Below are 18,544 nucleotides of genomic sequence, written 5' to 3' on the forward strand. Positions count from 1 at the left end.
ATACATATGATTTTTACTGCCCTTATGATCGATATGTATTTTGTATTTTTGCAAACTATGGCTACAAAAATACAAATACATATGCTACAAAATGTAATTTTATTAAAGTATTATTATTTTTTATAATTTAATACGTAAGTGTGCTACTTCATGTATTTTTTTCAATAAACAATACAAGCTACAAAAATAATACAAGAATTGAAATTGGGCCCTTAGTTAGCCCATCAATAAAACTGTCCAGCTTTTGGGCCATTCTTTATGGACTTTTGATCCATTTCTGCAGTGTATACCCAGTTGTATACTAACTGTATATCACAACTAGTGGTGTACAAACCAAACCATCAAGTCAAACTGAGAAAAAAACCGACTTATGATTTGGTTTGATTGATTTTGACTTTAGCAAAAAAATTCGACCATGGTTTGGTGTTAACAAAAAAAAGTCAAATCGAACCCGAATCAAACACACACACACACACACACATATATATATAATATCCAAACTTTTTTATACATAAAATATTAATTATAATCTACTTTTTAAATACTTTTCAATAATATGAAAGTAGATGTAGATATATACATATAAAGTAGCATACTTAATATTAAATTACAAAAAATAGCAACACTTTTATCAAATTACATTTTGTAGCATATGTATTTGTATTTTTGTAGCAACAGTTTGCAAAAATACAAAAATACATTTCATCATAAGGGCAATAAAAATCATATGTATTTGTATTTTTGTAGCAACAATTTGTAAAAATATAAAATACAACTTGCTATATTATATAATTATGAAATTGTTGGTATGAAACTCATAATTAAAGGGATAAATATGCTATTTTTGAATTTTGCCCTATATATATTTAGATTTGGACCTTTAAGTTGTAATATTTGTCCATTAATTGCTAATTAAATAATCAAAAATCCAATATAAACTTAAAACCTAAACTTTTCGCTCTTCATCTCACTTTTTAATTTCAAGTGAGTTTTACACTCCTCATTTTTTCATAATTATGGCTTTTCATTAGCACATGAGTGAAAACATATTTGATCTAGTCTTCGATCACAATATAATTGTAAAAACTAAATATTATAAAAGAAATTCAAACAAACCGAAAAATCAAAAACCCCAAAAAAACGACTAAAACCTAAATCGAAAAAATCAATTTTATGTTGGTTTGATTTAATTTATAGTTTTAATAAACCGACATGATTGATTTGATTTTTTTTGTAATAAAAACTGAACTAACCCGACCTATGTACACCCCTAATCACAGCCCTTCACCCTTGTGTTTTTGTGTATATTTCCATGTATATACTGTATACCAATGTAGAAATCAGCATATTCTCTCTCCATATTTCATTCTACACTGTAGATGGTATGCAGCTACGACTTCCAGTGTATACACACTGTATATCAGCGTATAGCAGCCTGTATACGTGTGCTATCCTGTGTATATCAGTCCGAATTTGGATTCCATGAGGCTTGACTCAACGGACATCGAATGCGAAGAAATGGGGAGTCCGATCGGCCTCGTTCAGGAGGGTTCATGCAAAATAAAGAAAGGATAAGGATTAGAACTTACTAGATTAGAAGCAAATTATCGTATGTAATCAAATCATTGGACCGAATTGTGTTGAAACAAGAATTGATCTCGGTTTAGGAAAAACACATGTTTGTTGGTAACTATCATTTTTATCTTAAATTCATATGCTTAAGTCTAAGGAATTTAGAAGAGGCAGTGATGAACCCATGAAAACAACTTTGAACCGAACCTGGGCGAAAGACAAATTTTAAAAGAAACAAGGTTCCCTTTTGTTAACTTCCACAAAGAGATGATACTGATTCTTTCCAAGTCTCAGAAATCATAGGAAATTCATTGGAATTTGAGTAGCCCACGTCTCACGCAAATGTGTGCAGTGGTTATATCTCACACATGCCTCTTTAAATGTAGAATTTTCAGATGAAGACAATGAATGATCTACGTCTCATTTATGTCAAGATCAACTAGAACTATGTGGAGAGCAATTGTATGGTCTAGAATTGAGTAAAGTAATAGGTAACCTGTATCATCAAGAACAAGAATTGAACAAACGTACAAATTAGAATAAAATTTAAGTTATCATCCATAGTGTTTATCAATGACTTTAGATTAAAAGGGACAAACAAATTTCAAATTAAGTAAGGCCCTTCAAGTTTTTTAAATTAGATGGACAGAATAAAATTTTTTTGAGGTTTTTTTAAAAGTTTTTTCGTTCCAACAATTTCTTCCTGTTGTTGAACAACTTTGATAGTTGTTCGACAACTTTGTGAAGTTGTTCAACAACTATCAAAGTTGTTCGACAACTTCTCCCAGTTGCCAAACAACAGCGCGAAGTTGTTCGTAAACTTTGCGAAGTTGAGACAATTAGTACAATTATCGAACAACTATTTCAATTGTTCAAGGGACTATTTTTTTTAACTTTATAAGATTATGGGACCTATTTATCCCCTTGTTTTAATTAAAGGCCTGAGAGCTCTATGAACTCATTTTTCTCCTGTTCTTTAATATGTTGTTTAAGTTTTATTTTTATTAGATTGTAGTGCTGACATATACCATTAGCATCTTGGGATATACTGCAAACAGAATGGAGTTCAGGAACCAACCAACAAACTTTTTAAGATAAGCCACTCCAAGAACATTGATGAAAAAGATATCAAGAAATAAATTTGTTGAACAGGACCAACTATTTATTCAAAACCCAACAATGAAATTACGCTAAATATTAGTCTTAACAAATATCAGGGGTGACACCAAATGACTGAACGACGAATTATAACGATCAACAAACTAACGACTGAAACAAAACTAACATAAATGAAGTAAGATGAGGAACGACTAATTACCTTTCTCCGGGTAGAAACAAGGACGGACGAGCTTATAACGATGAAGCTTCCTCCAGCAAAATCTAATTCAACTCAACCGAGTTCAAACAAGTTCGTTGGAGTTATCGTTTCGAATTCTTCGGTTACGTGGGATTATTCTCCAAAATCCTCAATTTTTCCCCAAAAAATCCTCCTCCTTATTCACTCTACATATGTGGGTATTTATAGGTGATTCGGGACTAATTTGGGGGGAAACAAATAAGAAATCGATGATAAAAAATTTGAAATTCAAACTCAAAGTAATCGTAACCGTCCGCATTCATACGAAATCGATTTTGAGAAAAATTAGGATTAATAGCTATTGTTGTTGACTTCTCGTTTGGTTCTTGGTGAGGGGTCGCTGTTGTTGCAGCTGTTGTCGTTGTCGTTTGTGGAAGTTGTGTTTCCGTCTGGTCGGGTGCGGGTTGATCGGGTTTTGTATTGAAATTGTTGCTGGTTGTACGGTTTTTGGTTGGAGCTGTTATTAACGTCGCTGCTTTGCCGGGATTGTAACGAAGGTGTTGCTGAACTTGTTTGGTTGATTTTGTTGTTTGCTGTTAACGCTGTTGAGGGGAAGGAGAAATAAGGTTGTTGGCCGGGTCGGTGAATTGGGCTGGTTGTTGCGGCGGTTTGGAGTGAGCTATTAAGTATATTTGAAAATTACATAAATACACATATTATGTTTTTAATATTACAAAAAATTTCAACTCCCTAAAAATATTATAAAAATTTCAACATATACACAGAATGCTATGTATATATTGGTTATGTTATGTATATTAATAGGGAGTGAAAGCAAAGTAATTAAAAAAGTGGGAGAGAGTGTAACTACTTCTAAAAGGGTTGGTATTTATGTTATTTATACTAAGTATATTAGTTGGGAATCGTTGTTTGGGCTGGTTGGGTGCAGAGTTGGGTTGACTGAAAGGTTGAAACAAAATAGGAAATGTTATTTTATGTTAATGAAATAGTAATAATTGAATAAATTCAGGTAAAGTCGAGATGAAATTATCTTTTAATTAATTTAACGAATTTCTCAAATTTAATAACTTTAAAATAAATATTTAATGAAACACAAATTGATTTTATTTCTTCTTTTTCTATAACAACAATAATAATATTAATAATAATAAAAAAAATTAAGAAACTAATTATGTCATCAATTTCTTATTTTCAATCAATCAAGTAAAAAGTTTGTAATTTAATCAAAATTTTCACTCTGAATAAATTTTAAAGCATTTTCTTTAACTGATAATTATATACTCATGTATAATTAAACACTAAATATATTAATTTCACCTAAATTCAAACGATAGGGTTGAAATTTATTTCAAAATAACTAAAAATATTTAAAACTATTTAAAATTGAGAAATTCAAAAAACTAATTTGAAATATGGAGGGAAAATATTAGGTGTCAACACCTCCAATGTCTGAATGGTCCTCTCTGCTTGTCTATCCGACTGCGGGTGGAAAGTGGTACTAAGGCACACCTTAGTCCCCAAACTTTTCTGAAATAACCTCCAAAAATAAGATGAGAACGGAGTACCACGATCCAAAATGATAGAAACCGGAGCTCCATGCAACTTCACAATCTCTGAAATATACAACTTAGCATAATCCTCTGTCGAATAACTAGTCCTCACATGAAAGAAGTGAGCGGACTTGGTCATCCCATCCACAATGACCCAAATAAAATCATATTGATTCTGAGGCCGAGGAATACTAGTAACGGAATCCATATTAATTACATCCTACTTCCATTCAGGAAACTAAATCTCTTGGTACAAACCTCTGGGTCTTATGTGCTCAACTTTGACTTATTGGCACACCATGCACTTAGCCACACAGTTAGACATATCTCTCTTCATATTATTCCACCAATAGAACTCCTTAGGATCCTGATACATCTTCGTAGAAACAGGATAGATAGTGAGCTAGGAAAGCAACACTAAAGTGCATACATACACCCATATCACCATCCCATACTTAAAGCCTTGTTCGTTCTCGAACAACTCGTCACTATAAGCATCATAAGTTGAGGAGACTCCACACTTCTACTACAAGCAAGATACTCAAGAGAGTACTATAATGTCTATACAAAATGCAAGTTTCTACGCTAAGCATGTTATGTACACAATTGAAAGTTCAAGAACACTACTGAAAAACATCCTAGCCTCAAGAATTGATTCGCCTAGTTAGAAAAATCATGCACATTGTTCAATCAAGGATATCATACAAATCACTCAACTATCATCAACCATGTGCTTTCACAACAAGAGAGTTACCCATATACCTCACATAAATACAATTTATAATAGAATGGGTACAAAAATCAAAGTGCGCTCACTCTCACAAGGAAACTCTCACAAGGAATTCACATGTTACACAAGACGAACCATATGCTTGCCCTTAGTAATCATTTACACAATTAACATGCTCTTTACAACCAAAACACTTGCATCATGCTATCAACTATAGCACCAACAAGAACATCTCATACTTATTACTAACACACAAAATTTTAAAATTACCCTAAAAAAGGGAATTTCCCTACCCACACTTAAAAATCTACTTTTTTCTAAAAGTATACTTTAAAAGTAGAGATAGAAATACTCCCTGAGGCTTCTAGCCCTAGCTAGTAGCATCTTCTTGCATCAAGGGGGTCAGGGGACCCCACACTCATCATACATCATCTCCAAAGCTTGGCCACCTGCAATTGAATCTAACAGAATATTTGTGTTATGGTCAAGTGCCTCAACAAAAGTGTGAGCTAATACCTCATTGAACTGCTGATGGTGTGGAAAGTCCTGAAGAAGAGCCTTGAAGCACTCCCAAGCATGATATAAATTTTCATCTGGCTTTTGTTTGAATCATACAATCTCACTGTGAAGTCTTGTAGTCTTGCCAGACTGGAAAAATTTGATAAGGAATCTTTGGGTTAAGTCATCCCAGGTAGTGATTGAATTAGCCAGCTCAGCATTCAACCACCTCTTTGCTTCCCCTAATGGTGAACAGGGGAGTAGTGTCAGCCTAACGTAGTCAGTTGACACATCCATAGGGATGAATATGTCACTGATCTCCAGAAAGTTCTACAAGTGGACTTGTGGGTCTTTATGTGAAAGCCCCGTAAATTGTCCACTACTGATCAGAAGCTGCATCACATTTTGCTTTATCTCAAAATTACCTCTAACAACCGATTTTTGAAAAGAGGAGGTCAAATTTGTTGGAAGTGGGATTGTCACTTCTCGAACTATCCTATGGGCTGGTTGTTCTTCATCCATGAGAGCAGGATTGTCTTTATCTTCTTTAATTTGCGGAATACGGGGGAGAGGGATTGATTCTCTCCTTCATTAATGAAAGCGCTGCTGGGGTTCGGGGCTTGGTTTAACCAAATCCCTATCCCTTGCCAACTTACTAACATGAAAACCTATTTCTTACAAATGCAAAACCAAGACCAAGCATAAAGCACCCAAGAAATCTAAAAAGTAAAAATAAAACTAAAACAAATATTAGGATTTAACTTAGTTCAAGCATAACCAAAAGAGTTTCAAAATTGATAAAGTAAAAGTAAAGTAAACAACGCGTAAAGTAAAGACTTGAGATAATCAATGGAGGAAAGGCAAGGGTTAAGGCACTTCAAACAATCATACTATGCTATTGAAGTTCATTCATTAGATTGCTTATCTTAGTTATTGATTCGTAGTTATTGCATGATCATGGTCTCCCGACCTCTAATCGTCTTCCTAACTTGGACATTGTAACTACATCGTTGAGTGGGAATTTAATAATTTAATTAAGTTCTTAAAGATATCATTCTATATGTGAACCAAGAAATGCTTCTAGGTAAATCCCTATCCTAGATTCTAATTCAAATTCCTTATTTTATAAAAGAATAAGAACCTTACTCTATTCGTCCTCACGTTTTATCTTCCTATTCCCTCTCCCAAGGTCATAAGGTCGATACTATATATATTCTAAGGGTAGAAAATCCTAAAATAGTTAAGCCAAGGATGCAAAAACAACCAAATATGATAAGAAATCCAAAAAAATTCAATTCATAACGATAGCAAACATGTTCTTGGCCTTAACCCTGGAAAGGGGGCGTTTAGCCACTAAGAGACATAACTGTAATTCAAATACTTGAATACATGATTAAATCTATTAAAAGATGAATTTAAAGAGTATAAACCCTAAAAAAATGTGTATCAACATCCTCAAGATCCCAAAGAAGTCCAAAAGTGTCCATAATGTGTTACAATTCATTCTATTTATAGTGGAGGACTTAAGCCGTGTATGGGGAGAGGTTCACATCGCGTTGGTGGCTGTCTATGGGATAATCCATGCGGAGCCTTGGATATCTCTTGGACTAATACACGTGTTGCATTGTAAATCGTATAGGAAGACCTCCACGGCGCGGCCAATTCGCATAGGCTCACTGGAATGTGCCTCTTGATGCCTAATTACGTCTAAGTGTTTCTCTTTCCATCCCTTGCCTTGTGGTGTTATTTCCACTCAATTTCAAGCTTGTATAGCATCAATATACCACCATAATCAACTCACCAAGCATCCTACATAATTAAACACCAAATATTAGAGATCATAACTGCAAAACATTCATAACAATGATCTAAAAGCACGAGCTAAGACTAGGCTTGCCCATATTGATCTATAACTTATGGTTTTGACTCTTTGCTTGATCCAATTGAACTTTTCACATTACAAACAAATTATTATACATTTAATTAAACAATAATAACCTTAGGAACTCAATACACCCACTAGAATCCATTGAAAACATCTAGAACAATACCTAGCTCAAGCTAGTAAACTTGTCTTCTCGTCTAGACTATAAATGATCAATTTAAGACCAAACTTTCTTGAAAACACCTTTACATGTTGTAATTCACTACTTAAACACTTATATACTTATTTATATCATTATTAACATATAAAACAGTCACGAAGTCCTCAAAAAAAGCTAAATGGTCTAGGAAAGCAACACTAAAGTGCATAAATACACCCAACATCAGATAGCATAACGAGATCCATGAGCTTCGGCCAAAATCCTTTCCCTCAATCCATCATATTTGGGAACACATAACCTACCTCGGTACCTCAAGATACTATCACCACCAATTGCAAAGTCAATAACCTTTTACTGACCCAAATTCCTCTTAATCTTCATCAAATCAGAATCCAACATTTGCTTTTCCTTTATGTCAATGACAAGAGATGACTATGATACCTGATGCATGAACAAACCACCATTCTCAGAGTCCATGAGATGAACTCTAAGACTTTCCAAATGGTGAATGTTCTTTACCAACTCTCGCTTATCCTCATCCACATGAGCTAGACTCCCCATAGATAACCTGCTAAGATCATCAACACCACGTTAGCTTTATCTAGATAGTAATGGAGACTCATATCGTAGTACTTTAGAAACTCAAGCCACCTCATTTGCTTGAGATTTAACTCTTTCTGGTTAAACACATACTGTAAACTCTTATGATCAAATAAAATGTCAACATGAACCCTATAGAGATAGTGGCGCCAAATCTTTATCGCAAATACCATAGACAATAATTCCAAATCATGAGTAGGGTAGTTCTTCTCAAGAACTTTCAACTGCCTAGAAGCATAGGCCACCATCTTACCATGTTGCATCAACACACAACCATAACTAACCCAGGACACATCATAATATACCACAAAACCCTTGGTAACCTCAGGTTGAGTCAAGACTAGAGTCGAAGTCAACTTATCCTTTAACTTCTCAAAATAACCCTCACACGCATCTGACTAAAAGAAATTCACCTTCTTCTTGGTCAATCTAGTCAATGGGGCAGTTATAGTCGAAAAACTCTCCACAAACCTCCTATAGCAGCCGGCTAAGCCCAAAAATCTCTAAACATCGGTTGGAGTCGCAGGTGTAGGGCACTTTTTAACCATGCAACCTTTTGTGGTTCCACCATAATCCCTTCACTAGAGATAACATAACTAAGAAAAGTCACAGCCTTGAACCAAAACTCATACTTAGAGAACTTGGCATACAAACACTGATCTTTCAAGTTTGCAACCTAGCACGAAGGTGACCGACATGATCTGTCTCACTCTTAAAGTATACAAGAATCTTATCTATGAAGACAATGACGAACAAATCCAGAAACTGACGGAAGACCCTATGCATCAAATCTATGAATGCCACTGGAGCATTGGTCAATCCAGAAAAACATAACTAGGAACTTATAGTGACCATACCAGGTCCTGAAGTAGTCTTAGGGATATCCACCTCCCTAATCTTAAGTTGATGATAACCTAACCTAAGATCAATCTTAGAGAAACACTTTGCTCCTTGAAGTTGATCAAACAAGTCATCGATCCTAGGAAGAGGATATTTGTTCTTTACAGTCACTCTATTCTGCTGATAGTAATCAATACACATCTGAAGGGAACCATCCTTCTTACGTACAAACAACATAGGAATGCCCCAAGAAGACATACTAGGACAGATAAATTCTATATCTAAAAGATCCTTAAATTGATCCTTAAGCTCCTTTAACTTACCCGGAGCTATTCTATAAAGAGGGACAGAGATTAGATGAGTATTCAGAACAAGATCAATCCCAAAATCAATTTCCCTATTAGGAGGAATACTAGGAAGATCATCAGGAAAAACCTTAGGAAACTCATCAACCACAGGAACAGATTCTAGAGAAGGACCTTTCGAGTTAGAATCTTTAACCTAAACTAAATGATACAAACACCCTTTGAAAATCAACTTTCGGGCTCTAAGACATGAGATGAATATCCCCTTAGGCACTAAAGAACACCTTTCCTATATAATGACTGGCTCATTAGGAATTTAAACATGACCTTGTGGGTCCGATAATCTAGAGAAGCATAGAACAAATGCAATCAATCCATCCCTAATATGACATCAAAGTTTACCATGTCTAACTCTATCACATCCACATGAGTTTCTCTACCACTAACAAATACCACATACCCTTTATAGACTCTTTTAACAATCATAGAGTCACCAACCAAGGTAGATACAAAAAAAGGATCAAAAATAAACTCAAGACCAAAATAAAATGCACAGCCACAAATAAGGTCACATAAGAAAGAATGGACCCTGGATCAAGTAAACAATACACATCATAAGAGATAGTTTCAACACACCAGTAATGACTTCAGGGGATGCTTCAGAATCTTGACGAAATGCAAGAGCATATAACTAATTTTGGCCAGTGCCAGTACCAGAAACAGAAATAGATGTAGAAGCAACATTCTTTGGTGCAGGAGAAGATTAAAAGCCAACAGGAACCTTGTTAGCCCTAGAAGCCATTCTAGCATGATAGTCACACTGCATATGACTAATTTAACCATAATAAAAATATTTGTCATCCCTTTCTTACAGAACCCATGATGCGTCCGCCTAAAAAATCTATAAGGAGAGTGAGATGGAGATGACTGAGCTCCAATAGCCTGAGATTGGGCACTTTGTGGCCAGAACGACCTTGATGCTGAGACCGACGATCACTCAACGACTTCGGGTAAGGAGCACTAGCCATAGAGAAAGAACCAGAGCTTCCCCTACTTTTTCTTTGGCCACTTACCACCATCTTTACCACTTTGCTCAGAAGGCCTAAATTTCTTCACCTGCCTCATACTAAACTCGGCCTGCTTCCTTTTTTCTTCCTATACCCACAACCAACTCAGAGATAGCCATGTCCTTGATCAACAACGAAACCTTACTCTAAAGGATTAACTCACTAGATAATACCAAAGAGAACTTACGCCTTCTATACCTCATGATAGAAATCAACCTAGAACAATACTTAGACAATTAATGAAATTTAAAGACATACTCCTTGATAGACATCCTGCATTACCTTAAATTCTCAAACTCTTGTTATTTTTCCTCCATCAAATCCTAAGGAAATAAGAGGTCTAAAAATGTACTAGAGAAATCTTCCCACAAGGCATAACTAGCATCCTTACCCCTCAACTATTCTCACTCTTTGTACTACTGGTATGCCACATCTTTCAACTAATAGGCAACAAACTTAACACCTTCAACCTCCAAAGCATGCATAACCCAAAAGATCTTCTCCATCTTATTAATGAAACTTTAAGGATCCTCCTTAAGCCTTGTACCTGTAATGGTTTGAGGATTCAACCTCATAAACTAGACAACCCTTTTAGCCTCAGAAGATGGAGTAATAGGACCACTATGCTCAGATTGAGAATCTACTAATTGAGTCAATAAGGTAATGAAGCGATGGAACTCAGGATTCATAGCCTCCTCTTAGGGAGAATGAGTATGAGTATTTCCCTTAGAAGTAGGATCAATGGGGATAAGTGGAACCCCATGAGGATAGTCAGATGCAATGACCCCTGACTGGGTCTGAACTCCAGAAGTTGGATGAGCTCCGTCCACATTTTCCTCAGTTGAGACAGAAGAGTTTGCATGAACATTAGATCTTCTTAGAGGCACGATCAGAAAAATAAGCAAACAATAACCAGAAGAATCCCAAATCTTAAGACTCTATAGCTCAAAATAATACAACAAGAAAGTGAAAATTTCCTAAATATCTTATGGACACTCTCTTATAAGTATGGCACGCTATACACCCATAAAAGAGACTCTATTTGATATGGCTTTGAGGACACCTAACTGACCATGAACCTAGTCTCTGATACCAACTTGACACGACCCGAACCAGGGCCTTATTATAATGGGCATCTCAAATCCAACAAGGATCGGAGACCACCCTCGATACCCAATCCAAACAACCAATATATATCCAGAGTTGGATGAATTTTAACTTATAACAGTGATAGAGTAATTCAAAGCATAATGACTTTGAGATAAATCTATGACCATGACCAACCCAACACAAACAAGTCAAACCATCCAATACCAAACTAACAACCATAACATAACTAAATCCATATCCATTCCAAAAGATACCCAAGTCCACAGTTTCTCCATACAAAGCCTCTAAAATAATCTAAGAATATTTGATTAAGACATGCCCCCGACCATAGCCAAAACTAATATCTAAGTCTAAACTAATAAAGAGATATGAAAACTCAAAGTAAGAAATAGAGACTTTCGGAGTATGAAAGCTCACCACTTTAAGTCAAATCATGCTGTCATCAAATCTAAGTCACTGAGTAGGAAGGGTGATATCTTGCATCGCGTGGGGATAAAACATCGAAGATGGTTAGCAATTGGAGCTCTAACATGTAACTCAAGGATAAGGATAAAATAATGTCAGTATTTAAAAACCAATCATCCAATGCATATAACAAATACAATACATATATATATATATATCATATTGGGATAGGGAACCAGATTAACATGAGCTTTGAAAATATTAACCTGGATTGTGTAGTATAACTATCATATATCAAGGCACCTATGGGCTATATGGGAACAACTCACCCCTAGCTGAAATGGCCCCAGAGTGTGTAGCCACACAAACTATAGAATATCCTTAACCATATATGCTTATATGAAGGACTAGAACCTCTTGTCATAAACAAGGTAACCTAATCACCAATACATATATTATTGGGGACTCAAACCTCTCATTCATATATTCAATTGGGGGACTCAAACAACTCAGTCATAAAGACACCCGCCGACTAGTACGATTTCCAATGTTAGTCCTTCAGACTCCACTTTCATGGACCAGCTACAGATCCTTCTTTAAAGCCTAATTTAACATCATCATTTACATACACAACCATTAAGACAATTACTTACCAAAGTCACTTTATTGGTATCGTCATACCAATACCACTTGTAAGCGTACCACATGCCATTACCATTGTCAATCAACCAATTATTCATTTGACTTTGGGACTCAAATCCATTGTCTAACAAAGGCACTCATTTAATTCAAAGTTTAGGGACTAGAACCCATTGTTTAGTAAAGACATATATCAATTTAATGTTTAGGGACTCAAACTCTTTCAGCCAATTAAACCACTAAGGTTACCATTTAAATCATTACCTGGCCAATAAGGCCTTCACCAAATCATTTGCCAACTATTCATATTAATTAGGCCAACACCTTAGTTCAAAATATTATTTAATATATGACTAGTTCATTCTCTTAGACATTTTCACAAATGCATCGAGGGCATACCATTACCAAGACCAAAACCAAAGTAAAAACCATCAAGTTTAGGGTTAACCATGATCTAATTTTTAAACCACAATTACCAAGCACCTAAACGTGCAAAATCATCATTAAAACATGAATAAATACAATTTAAACCAATAATAAACCATACTCAACAATTTACAACAAAGACCTCAACATTGGTTTTCAAAACCACTATTAATGAATCATAAACATAGCTTTAAATACATGATTTAAATGAAATAATAATGAGGGAAGAGTCACATTCCTTATTCATGAAGATTCATGGAAAGAACTTGACTCTTGATCCTCTAGATGAACACTTGAAGAAAACCCTAGCCAAATCTTATTGAGTGAGTTTAGGGAGAGTTTTAGGAATAATTTGATCTTTTAAAGTGTGTTATGAGAGGCTACAATATATTTTAAGATGTGGGTTCTTAAGGGTTTTGGGGTGGGAAATGTCTAAAATATCCTCAGCTTAAAAGCTAAAAAATATATGCAGGAGGGTACGACTCCCCTAACTCGTACATAAAACATAAGAGTGGTACCCATTGCTCGTTCCTTAGATAGAATGTTGGGATCCAATATTGTCAAACATATGAATTCATAGGCCAGCTAGTATCCACAACATATAATTAGTACCCTAGAACCGTACCCTACGCATCCTACCAAGGGCTTGACACATTGAGCAATATAGGAGTGGCTTTCCTCAATTGAACCATCTCCATAGACTTGTATGGTGTCCATTAGTGCCTTGGATAGTAACCAAACAAAACCATACTAAGTAACATACGACCAAGACCTCTAAACTATACCCACATCATACAACAAGTAAGCACAAGTCGTATGATGTCTAGAGAGCTCAAAATAAAGAAATTTTGAAGGGTCAAAACTTAGGTTTTTCATATAGTCGGGGGCATATCCCGGCACGTTATTGCTATTTAGTTTTGGTACTTTGTCTAGAAGGCTTTGTTTCAATTACTATGGAGATTGGGTGATGTTGGTCGGTTGTTTCTTCAATTGTCGGTCTTTGATAATAGACATATTTTAGACTTTCTTTAAATTTATATTTTTATATGTTTGGAATTAATTTGACTTTGGGGGATAATGTGTTTGGTTTGGTTAGGTATAGGGGGTGATCTCAAGTCCACGTGGGACTTGAGATACCCGTCACGTCCATGCCCTGGTTTGGGTTATAACAGAGATGGTATCAGAGCCTAGGTTTAGTGTCACTAGGTGTCCGACAAAGCCATGTCAAGTAGAGTCTCATTTATGGGTGTGCAGCACACCACAATTATAAGGGAGAGGCTACGAGATATTTAGGAATGTTTTTCTTTTGTTTTGTTTATTTTCAAGCTATAAAGTCTAAGGTCTTAAATCTCTCTAATCCTTGTTTTTTCACCTTTCAATTCATGCCTCCAAGAAGATCTAACAACTGTGGGAACTCTTATGTCCTGTCTGAGAACAATGTGGATGGAGCTCATCCAACTCTAAAAGTCAGACTCGATCGAGTATTGCTTCTTCTGATTTCCCTGAGGGAGCTCCACTGCTTCTCTCTATCCCTCTTCAGAGACCTCAAGATAATATGTCTAATGCTGAGTTTCTCTAGTTGATTTATTTGCTTACCCGATTGATGACATCTCAAACTAAGCGTGTTGCTTCTGTTGCTCCATTATGTGTGGCTACTAGAATTGGACAATTCATGAGGTTGCGTCCTCTTATTTTTATTGGTTCTAAGGTTGAAGAAGATCTTCAATATTTTATTGATGAGATGTAAAAGATCTTCCGCATGATATATTATTTCGGATGTGGAAGGGGTAGAGTTTACAATTTATTAGTTAAAGGATACAGCATACCAATGGTATGAAGAATGGGAACAATCTAGGGGTGATGGTGCTGAGTCCGCCTTGTGGGATGATTTCTCTAGTACTTTCCTTGATCTCTTCTTTCTTCAGGAGTTGAGAGAGGGAAAGTCTGAGGAGTTCATAAAATTGAAACAAGAAAGGAAGTCAGTAAAGGAGTATATCTTAAAGTTTCATCAGCTTTGCATTATGCTCTTGAATTGGTGTCTAGTATGAGGGCTAAAATAAAGAAGTTTGCTTAAAGATTGTCCCATGAGTTGATCTTGAATATCAAGGCTGCCTTGTTAAAAAATGTATAGACATCTCTAGACTTATGGTGTATATGGAACACGTGGAAGAGACAAAGAAGATGAAAGCGGAGATGAGTAAAAGGCAGAGTAAGTAGTTTTGCTATTCGGATCAGGGTGGAGGCCTGTAGAAAAGTTGTAGAGATGGTAGGAAGTGGTTTAAGAAGAAGTGGGGCAATTATGGTTCCTATTCTACTACTAGTGCTTGTTATCCAAAGTCATCGGGTGATCATCATTCTCGATATAACTGTGGGTTTAGAGAACTAGGAGCCTAGCCTTAGGCTAGTAGGGCTCAGTCCGCTCTATCATATCCTTCTTGTAGATTTTGTGGCTAGGTGCATCACGGTTTTTATGAGAAAGAGAGGAACGAGTGCTTTAAATATGGTCAGATTGGTCATTTGCAGAGGGATTGTCCTTCTAAGGTTGCTTCTGGGAAAATAAGATTCTTGTTTTTACTTCATTAGCTCTCGCACCAAAAGGTGCTACTTTTGCTTCTAGTTCTAGCATTGATTGGAACCGTTTGTACGCTCTTGCCACCCGCAAGGATTCTGAAGTGTCCCCTAATGTTGTTATTGGTACTCTCAAACTCTTTTCTCATGATGCATATTCTCTACTTGATCTTGGATTTACCCACTCTTATATGACTCCTTATGTGGATGGCTATTTTAGTTTTGATCCTGAGTGTATTTTGGATCCTTTTTCTGTATCCACCCCTGTGGATGACTCCATTATGGATAAAAGAGTTTATAGGGGTTGTGTAGTATCAACCTATGGTAGGGAGACCTTGGTGGATCTAATAGAGTTGGACATGTTAGACTTTGATGTGATTTTGGGGATAGATTGGTTGCATTTATGCTATGTGTCTCTTGATTATCGGACCCGAAGGGTTAGTTTCCATTTCCTAAATGAGCCTATAATTGAGTGGGAAGGTAGTTCCCTCGTACCCAAGGGACGTTTCTTTTTGTATCTTAGAGCCCAGAAATTGGTTTCTAAAGGGTTTGGTGCCTCTATCACTTAGTGCATTTTAAGGATTCTAGATCCGAAGGTCCTTCTTTTAGACTGTCCTATGGTTTGTGAGTTTTCTGAGGTGTTTCTTAATGATCTTCCTGGTTTCCTCCCAATAGAGAAATCAATTTTGGGATTGATCTACTTCTAGACACTCGTCCTATTTCTATCCTTCCTTATAGAATGGCTCCGATTGAGTTGAAGAAACTCAAAGAGCAGTTGAAAGATCTCATTGACAAGGGTTTTATCCGCCCTAGTGTGTCTCCATAGGGTGCTCCTGTTCTTTTTGTGCGAAAGAAGGATGATTTCCTTCGAATGTGTATTGACTATCGCCAATTGAATAAGGTGACTATGAAGAATAAGTATCCCTTTCCAAGGATTCATGATCTGTTCCATCAACATTCACTACAAGAAAATGATGAAATTGTGACAGACATTTTAGTCAAAAATCTGTCACAAATCAATGATAGTGACGAATTTGTGATGGAATAATGGGCATCTCAGAACCTGGGGTCATAAATTTATTATGATGGATTTAAATTCCGTAACAATATTATTGTCATAGAATTGGGACAGATTGTCCGTCACAATTTAAATCCTTACATTTGACTTAAATTCCATCACAAATTTGTGACAAAATATTCCATTATAAAATAGGAACAAAATACTTTTTGTAACAAATTTCTAAATCTAGTCACAACAATTGTGACAATTTACTTTGTTACAAATAAATTGTGACGGACTAATTTAGTCACAATATGAATCTCTTACTTTAATAGTAACAAATTTAGAATAAATTGCAAATAAATCTGTCGCAAATTTTTGAATTTTTATTAATAATAAATAATCAATATGATATATTATTTAATAAAATAAAAAAATATATATATATATATATATATATATATATATATAGTTAACCATCACATCTAAACAAACATAATATCAGATTTATAGTAAAACAAAGTCTGAAGTTAATTAAAACATGCAAAAACACAACTTCAATAAGCAAAAGTCTACCGATATTTAAAATTTCATGTAACTACCAAAAAAAGTGTGAAAATGTTAAAGTCAACACTCCAAGTATTTAAAGTCTCAAAATATTAAATACTTAAGCATTAGATGAGTCCCTATTAGAGAGATTAGGATTACTAAATGAGCGAGAAGATAATTCTATATCGCTCATCATACGAGACCATCGCTCCTCCATAGATTTGAATCGATCATCATTTTGTTGTCTCAAGCGGGAGACCTCCTGCTTTACTCGTTATTGCACCTCCATCTCTACACACTCTTGAAGAACTCTCTCTTGATTTTCTCTCTATGCAACACCTCTTTCTCAAATATTTTGATGCGCTTTTTGGCAACATGATCGGACACTAAAGACATATTGCATGAATTGATAGAATTTCGATCTTTATACAAGGTCGAAGATTGAGAGCCCAATCCATACACACTCTTTTTTCATCCCACTCGCAACATCAAAGTGCATGAGATTTATACGAGTTCTTGATCTTCTGTTGAATCATCTGATGAGCCCGAAAGAGCAATAGCTATTACGACCTCCATTTTATCCTAAAAATGACTAATAATCAGCCACCAAATATTTAGCTTTTCTAAAAAATATACATATTAAACCAGTGCTAGTAGTTGATTAAATAAGTTGCACTAAAGAATAAAACAAAGTTTGCATAAATTTTAATTGAATATGCTTAAAAAAAGACAAACAACAACACCAAAAATTGCTCAAAATGTACACACTATTGCACAAAAAAATCTGTGATCCTTCTCTTTTATATGTGTTATAAACTGGTTCTGAAAAGACGTGATAGAGTCAAAATTTTCATTAAGGGGGACATGTAATAAGCAGAAACAAAATGACAAAAGACATGTAAATATGCCAACTGATCTAGCAACAAAATATGATACAAACCAGAAATGAAACCTAGCAAAATTATACACTACATAAACAAAATGACAAGAAGTATAGTACATTAATATATCATAACAGGGGAAATAGTAAGAAACTTCTTCTAAAGTACATGACAAGATCCCACAACAAACATCTTTGAGCCTTCACACACCTAGGATTTGCATAAACCAAGACAATATCAAACACAAGACCAGCATTGTACATAGAGACGATAACAAAGGAAAAATAGAAGAAATTTGTAAAGACTCAGTAGGCAAAAATGGCATATAATTAAGTCCAGAAAAAATCATAGCATCAAGATTAGGAGGGCCAGGGCTAGAAGGAATTATGGGGTAGCTTGGTCGGAAAAGGGTTATCTCGAGAAAATTAATCTCAAAACAAC

General features: G+C 35.4%; 1 long non-coding RNA gene across 1 annotated transcript; it reads right to left on the reverse strand.

The window, feature by feature from the left end:
• Positions 1 to 1,156: 1,156 nt before the first annotated feature.
• On the reverse strand, positions 1,157 to 3,566 carry LOC124887984. Its single transcript, XR_007045722.1, has 2 exons — positions 2,891 to 3,566; positions 1,157 to 2,068 (listed from the first exon to the last, which is right to left on the reverse strand). It is a non-coding gene; the product is annotated as an uncharacterized LOC124887984 (long non-coding RNA).
• Between the last annotated feature and the right edge of the window lie 14,978 nt (positions 3,567 to 18,544).

Source organism: Capsicum annuum, chromosome 10 (genome assembly GCF_002878395.1).
Source record: "Capsicum annuum cultivar UCD-10X-F1 chromosome 10, UCD10Xv1.1, whole genome shotgun sequence".
NCBI lineage: Eukaryota > Viridiplantae > Streptophyta > Magnoliopsida > Solanales > Solanaceae > Capsicum > Capsicum annuum.